This window comes from Diadema setosum, chromosome 16 (genome assembly GCF_964275005.1).
Source record: "Diadema setosum chromosome 16, eeDiaSeto1, whole genome shotgun sequence".
NCBI lineage: Eukaryota > Metazoa > Echinodermata > Echinoidea > Diadematoida > Diadematidae > Diadema > Diadema setosum.
This window is the reverse complement of record NC_092700.1, coordinates 13818327-13826776: the sequence shown is the minus strand read 5'-3', so window position 1 is coordinate 13826776 and position 8450 is coordinate 13818327.

Sequence of the window (8450 nt, the reverse complement as noted above, 5' to 3'; positions counted from 1 at the left end):
AGATCGTTGGAATTTCAATTAAAAAAAAATGCAAAATCTCTCGTGCTTGGGACGGGGATACCCTCTTTGCCCTTTTCCCTAGCATTCGTACACTTTTTAGATTAAAAAAAAAAATGAATAATTCTTAGTGCACAAGACTTATCACTTAAATTCCGAAAACTCAAATGTTCCCTCATGTACAAGGGGAATATCCCATTTTAATCAACACTCTCCTCGCTCAGTTCCCCCAGATCAGTTGTTGTTGTTTTTTGTATAATTTCCTAAATATTTCATCAAATATGCGTATACGAGATATCTCAATTTCAACTTTAAAAAGGCAAAAGCTCCCTCGTACGGGAAGGGTAGTGATAGCACTCGCCCACGCCCCCCCCCCTCCCCCGCCCTATGCAAACAGTGTCAAGTAGACTGTGGCTACACTTTGAACATAGAGAGTTTTCCAAATATACCACAAAATGTGTGCACCAAAATGTTTAAATGCAATCAGAAAATACAGAATCTCCCCCTCGTGTAGGAGGGTGGAATAGGGCTTTGCCACCCTCCAATTGCTTGGTCCCCTCTATAGACTTAGTACACTTTGGGGAATGACAATTTCCGAATTTTCCAAAAAAAAAGTGTGCTTCAGATCGCTTTATTTCAATTCTAATAACGCAAAAGCTCCGTCGAGCGGGAGGGGGAATCCCTCTCCCACACACCCCCCCCCCCCCCCCAAGCTCTACCTCACTAGACTTTGTACATATACAGAGATGATGCACACTCGGAATGAGAGTTAAATTCCGTGATTTTAACACTTTCGTGAAAAAAAAAATATTTATTCCATTATTACTTTTTTTGGCACCAAATGTTTGCACCAGATTGCTGAATTTCAGGTCTGAAAATGCAAAATCACCTTCGTGTGGGAAGAGAAATTCCCCTTATCTACACCCTCGTGTGCTTGCTCTTTCTGTTTTATTGCTTAACAGACAGCGTTCATGATATTCATTGTAAGAATATCAATACAATAAGTTTATATAGATAATACAGTTTTATAGGCAAATTGTTCAATGTAATCTACATCGAAATATATACTGCTACCTTAATCAAGTGGGACTGTTTCAAATCGATAAAACACGCAAACATGCATAAAATTGCACCATTTACAACATCAAAATGCAAAAAGTTCTCACGTGGGAGGGGGACACCCCCCCCCCCTCACTCACACGCTCCGCTCGCTCAGGCTCGGTCGCGTTCATGATATTCAGTGTTAGAATTAATACAAGAAGTTTATTTGAATGATACAATTTTAGGCAAATTGTTCAATAATAATCTACATCAAAATATACTGCCACCATCAATAAGTGGGACTGTTTCAAGTTGATAAAACACGCAAAAAACATGCATCAAATTGCACCATTTACAACATCAAAATGCAAAAAGTTCTCACCGTGGGAGGGGGGACATCCCCCTCCTACCCCCCCCCCCCTCGCTCGCTCGCTCCGCTCGCTCGTGCTCGGTCGCGTTCATGATATTCAGTGCAATAATTAATACAAGAAGTTTGTTTTAATGATACAATTTTATAGGCAAATTGTTTAATAATCTACATCAAAATATACTGCTACCTTTAACAAGTGAGACTCTGTCAAGTAGATAAAACACGCAAAAACATGCATCAAATTGCACCATTTACGACATCAAAATGCATAAAAGTTCTCACCGTGGGAGGTCGAACACCCTCCTCCCACCCCCACCCCCTCTCCCTCCCCCTCACTCGCTCCGCTCGCTCGGGTTCGGTCGCGTTCATGATATTCAGTGTGAGAATTAATACAAGAAGTTTATTCAAATGATACCGTTTAATAGCGAAATTGTTTGATCATAAATGACATCAAAATATATTGCTACCTTGAACAAGTGGGACTGTTTCAAGTCGACAAAACACGCAAAAAACATGAATCAAATTGCACCATGTACAACATCAAAATGCAAAAAGTTCTCACCGTCGGAGGGGGACAGTCCCCCTCCACCCCCCCCCCCCCCTCGCTCGCTCCGCTCGCTCGGGCCCGGTCGCGTTCATGATATTCAGTGTTAGAATACTAATACAGGAAGTTCATTCAAATGACACGGGTTTATAGCGAAATCGTTTAATAATAATCGACATAAAAATACATTGCTACCTTAAACAAGTGAGACTGTTTCAAGTCCACTAAACGCGCAAAAAACATGCATCAAACTGCACCATGTACAACATCAAAATCCAAAAAGTTCTCACCGTCGGAGGGGGACACCCCCTCCAATCACCCCCCCCCCCCCTTCGTCGCTCGCTCCGCTCGCTCGGGCTCAGTCGCGTTCATGATATTTAGTGTAATAATAATGCAAGAAGTTTATTTAAATGATACAATTTTATAGGCAAAATTGTTCAATAATAATCTTCATCAAAATGTACTGCTACCATGCACATGTGGGACTGTTTCAATTCGATAAAACACGCAAAAAAAAAAGCATCAAATTGCACAACATCAAAATGCAAAGAGTTCTCACACCCTCCCCCATTCAGGGCGATGCTACGTTTTTGAAAGAGTGGGGGGGGGGTCAAAATCAAAGAAAACCAGAAGATAAGAGAAACAACAACAAAATATCTTAATACTTTTAAGGTCTGATTTTCTGCCGAAAGTCGGCTGACAAGCAAAAAAAAAAAGAAGAAAAAACAAGCAAAAACAAAAACAAAAATTTATCATATTCTTGCTGCCACTTCCCTCCCACTTTATATTTCATGCAAAAGAGTGGGGGATGCAAACATTTTGATCCCTGCAAAGTGTGTGTGTTTGTTTGTGTGTGTGTGCGGGGGTGGGGGGCAGCCCCCCCCCCCCCCCTCCCCCCAGGCTGCGCCGGTCCGGTTATGAGCTTGAATCGTGGTGATGGTGACTGTCGCCGATCATCCCTCCCCCCCCCCCCCACACACACACACACACACTCCTCAGTACGGATTTACGCCGTTGGTGGGTGGACCAGGCGGGATGAACAGGCATGATTAGCAAACGCGCATTGGTTAAGATAGAGAAATCTGCCCATTCCCTATATGTCTATCATCGCTGAATTAAAATTTTTCATTATCAAGACAGTCTTGAGAATATTTCAAAGGTATGTTGGTAGCTTAAGTGACCCAATTACAAAAGCTGATTTAGACCCATTTTCATAACTCATGTGTTCGTTTACCCTGTTGACATATCTGACACCGGTTTAATGAAACTCTCGTATAACGAAGACCTTCTAAAAGTTTTGATTGATAGCTCGCAAAGTTGCATAGATCAATGTAGATAGTAACCGATGACGATTGTTGCATATACATAATTGCATTGAGTAAAGGATGTTGATTGCATGATCAGAAAAGTAGTTCACGCATGAATAATAAGTTATCAGCGCTATACAGCCTTGGGAACACAGACGCTTCAAACTGCCATATAGATATATATATATATATATATACTGAATTTATTTGACTCCTGAAGAAGGCGTAGGACGCCGAAAATTTGAGTCGAATAAACTCATGCTTTATTGGCCAAAAATGCATTACCAGTTTGTTTCTTCATATATATATATATATATATATATATATATACACACAAAGCAAAAAAAAAAAGAAAGAAAGTAAACACTTTTTCAAGTTCATCTTTTTCATAGATTATGTGGCTAATATTAACGTTTTAAATATCATGTTAATGGTAATTTAATTGGCTATCACCCTAGTAGGTTAATAAATACGGAAACTTTACGCATGAGTGAACACATCAGTCTTTCTCTTCCAAGGCACAAAAGTAAAAATTGCAAAAATGGACAAGTTGTTATTCATGCGTACGTGCTCTTCCATATAACAATGAGAACAAAAGACAAATTCAACATCATAAGAAATGCAAATTAATTTGCAAAGATCAACCTCTATAGTGTCTTTGTAACCATCCAAAAATAAAGAAAGGTAAAAAATAAGGGAGGAAAATGAAGAATCTTCTGTCAAATCCATATTCAAAAGACATAAGAGAAGAAGTAATGGTAACAAGGGTGGTAGAAATTTGAAATATTATTCCAATTTAAGAAAATTTCAAATAATATTTTGTTTTTAACTTATTTCTGCCATTTCATTTAAGTCTCTCATTGCGTTGAATTTGTCGTTTGTTATCATTGCCATCTTGAAGGGCATTTGCAAATGAATATCAAAATGTCAATTTCTGCAATTTTTACTTTTGTACCTTGGAGGACAAAAACGAATGTGTTCACTCATGCGTAAAGTTTCCCTTTGTATGAACCTACCAGGTTGATAGCCAATTAAATAACCTTTAATATGGTATATGACACATTGATTTTTATCAAAATCTTCTATGAAAAATATGAAGTGGAAAAAGTGTTTATTTTCTTTTTTTGCTGAGTGTATATATATATATATACATATATATATATATATATTTATCTATATATATATATATATATAGCGAAGAATCAAGAAATAAACTAGTAATGCATTATTTCGCCAATAAGAATGAGTTTATTGAACTCATTCTTATTGGCGAAATAATGCATTACTAGTTTATTTCTTGATTCTTCGCTATATTGGAGCCAATACGTGAATTCGCAACATATATATATATATATATATATATATATATATATATATACCAGTGCAGTTTATTGATACGCAATTAAATCGATTAAAAATGATAAGTGCGGTGTTTATTGTAAATGGAAAACAGAAGTAGCCTACTTACCTGTAGTTATAGGTGTTTATTCACCGGTACTCGAATCTCATTAGCAGATCCAGCTGAGGCAGGCAGCTGGTTACCATTCATATCTCTCTGTCCCGAAAATGGTTTTTACGCACAAAGGGGTCAAGAGTTGGTCCATTGGTTAATCGAGCTTGGGTCTGCCTGAACCGCCATAAATTCTCCGTGACCCAGCGGTTCAGGCGTTGGCGTTTCATGCCAAAGACCAGGGTTCGATTTTTCAACTTGAGTACTTTTTTCTAAAAAGGAGGAACAATAATTTAGAGGAATGATAATTTCAAAGCTACGCGCCGTTTTCTCTTTCATCATGTCTCACATATATTATGTATTATAATGTATATATAAATATATATGTATATATATATATATATGCATATATATATATATATATATATATACTCTAATTGAAGGGGAAAGGAAGGAAACACGTCTTAAGTCGCGTTTCAGCTGCTACAGTGTTGTTTTTGAATTGTTGTTAAAACGTGGACTGAAGTCGTGCTATATAGGTCATGTCAAACATGCGTGATAAACATATATATATATATATATATATATATATACATATATATATATATATGTATTCCATTTTATATTATTGATTATACCTGAAAGATTGATTTAGATCTAGACCTGATAATGTTCGTTAAATATAACTGACCCTCTGTGTTTCCCAATCTTCCGCTTCCATGGTACAACTAGGTGTCCAATATCCAAGGTGGCAGCAAAACCACTCACAAAGTCCATGACCTCATGTAACTTGTTCCAATGAAGCAACGATCGCTGTGCTGGGAAATCAGTGTTATTTCGCTGCTTAGTTCCTGGTGTCGGACACGGTTCATGCTTCCGGTATTACAGCTGAATGCCCGGGATATTGTTCTCATCTCTGCAACGCTAGATTATGAAGATCCACTTAATTAATGTACAAGTGAATGACTGAATGAATTCGTGTTATTCTATTACTGTGAGCTTTGTGACGAGACTTGAGTGCCAGCCCAGATGTATGAATGCAAAAACGTCATTGGAGTTAAAGTGTTGTATAATTCATATGGTATAGCATGCATCTCAGAGGGACATTTTTCAAACGTCACATGTGCAAACTTTTGGGGATTTGTACTGATAGACGGTGCGTGGATCTCATATACACTCACAAGTGTCAATATTTAGAATTGCCTTTGATACCTTAACCTCAATCACTGCGATCATAAAAAAAGATTTGTGCCAGTTGCAGAGCTTGTTGTACATGATATGTGATATATATGTGTGTTGATATGGCAATTAATAATGCAATGGCAATCAATACGTCATATAACACAGAAGACGAACGACTACTAAGCTGAACTGAATGAAAATACACAGAAATGTAGGTCTTAACACTTGGCATGCCGCAGATTTACTAACAGAAAGAAGCATCTGTCATGTCTGCCTTGTATCTTATGAACTGCCTCATTCTGTAAGCATACACTATCATATAGGCTGTGTATATTTTGTGTATTATGAGATCACAATACGTCCATTGTGATGGATAGGGCAATACGCATACGTTATTCAAAATGTGTTATTCCTAATTACTAACTAGCATACTTGAACATGATCACACACGCTAAAGAACGAATTAAATAGGGGGAAATGAGTGATTCAATTTCCCCAATCCCCCAACCCCCAAACCCCGCAGATATATTGCATGACCAAATGTCATTTCCGGGGTGACTCGAACATTTTCCCTTCTGGAAACCGTGTGTTTTTTATGTTTACCACCTTTGTCCATTTTTTTTTTTTATTGAAAGCATAGTGTAAACTGGAACAGAATTTCCCTTGAAATGTAGTTTCGTTTATGACGCGTGTTGTTTTCTGAAATTAAAAACAAATACACGATATTGTCAATCGCCGAAATGACATCTATCTAAAACATCTAGCAAGGGAAGCAAATTGTGCGGACAGAACGAGAAGATAAAGGCAGGGGGAAATCAGGACAAACACCGAGCAGACCTGTACCATTGTAGTCAGGAATCAGAACATTAGCATGACAATAGCACGGCTGTGGATCCACCATGGGCCAGTCTTGTAGAAGGCAAAGAAGCCCTCCGAACCGCCCTGAAGAAGCTTTGTTAAGATTCTGAAAGTGGTGTCTGTCTGTGGGTGACACCTTTACGCGTCAAGCTGGAAAGTAAACGGCCACCACCGCTCCGATCCCATATACATACAGAACAAGTGCACGGCCTTAACGACATTATTGCTCAGAAACTTTAACAAACTGCGTTTGTGTTGCACATTGTAGTTATGGATTGACGCTGGTGATGAACATTTACATCTGGGCTTATTGCAAGGTAAGTATAGGCCCCTATTCAATATTTTAGCCATTATGGAAATATCTATTCATTGCACAGCATTCCAAAATCGACTATTCAACCATTATATTCCCGTGTGACAAAAATGTCATTTTCTTTTTTGTCTTTGAGTATCATGATTAGTAATATATTCTTAGTTGACAGCAAAGCATACAAAACTGAATAGCATTTTTATGAAAATAGTACGACAAGAAATATACTAATATAAAGTGTTATAACAGGATAGACATGTAACGCCAGAAAATATATTAATTTGTGTTACCAAAAGCAAGATGATGATAACATGATGAAAACTCATTGTGAATGATAATGGCATGAGTACACCGCAGAATGTATTTCTAATTCATGTTTTGTGATTTTGATTTGCAAACAGCCATGATTCCCTTGCATCTGAGGGGATATTTCCTGCCCTTCAATATCGACCCTTCTACTGAAGTATTTATCCTGCTGTTTGCCCCTGAGAACAGTTTATTCTACTTTGGCTAGCAGGTTGCAATAACAAATTAATATACAGAGCGAATTAGTAAAATGCCGTATCAGATAACGCATAAAGCATTTGATGCCTTTCTCGTATGCTTTCTTCTGAAATCTTAGAAAACAGTACCTGATTTATTAACTGTCTAAAATACGATTTACTTGATTCGGCTTCTTTGGACATAGTCATTAATTTTGATACAGTTGTGAATAGTTACAGAAAATAGTTACATTTCCATTCACAGCATTTCCTCTATCATAATGTTACATTTAATCATGTAAATGTACTATACTTAAAGTTATTGTGCTTTGAATGAAATAAACATAATAATATTTCATTTGAAGTTGTAGGCCTACACTTTTTTGAATGTCTGACAAAATCGAATGCATCTTTCCACTCAACAGACAACAAACACTACCCTGCATTAGGCTCTAGCTGAAATTACAGATCCCAAAGTGACTGGAATAACACCATTTTTTTTTTTGAGATGCGCGGGCCCGAAGAAAATAATGCTATTTCTGTCCCCTATTTAGGAATCCTTAACTTTACTAGCGGTCGAAACAGGTGACAGCGCGCAATATATTTGTTTTATGTCAACTCCGAAGAATCTTAAAAAAAAAAAAAAACGTAAAAAGTAAGAATGTTATCACTTATCACATTGCGCCATACTGAGTTTAATCCTGATCCTAAACATTTTGATCAGATTCATCCAATAATCCAATTATGTAATCCTACCATTACTGCACCAAATTTCGAAACTCTTCCTCAGGGTTTCAGAAAATCACTTAGTACAAACATTAAAAGTTGTAAAAGTTGCTGAAGGCTAACACTGCATTACGATCTATTCTTGTCATCTTGTATTAACACACACACACACACACATAATAC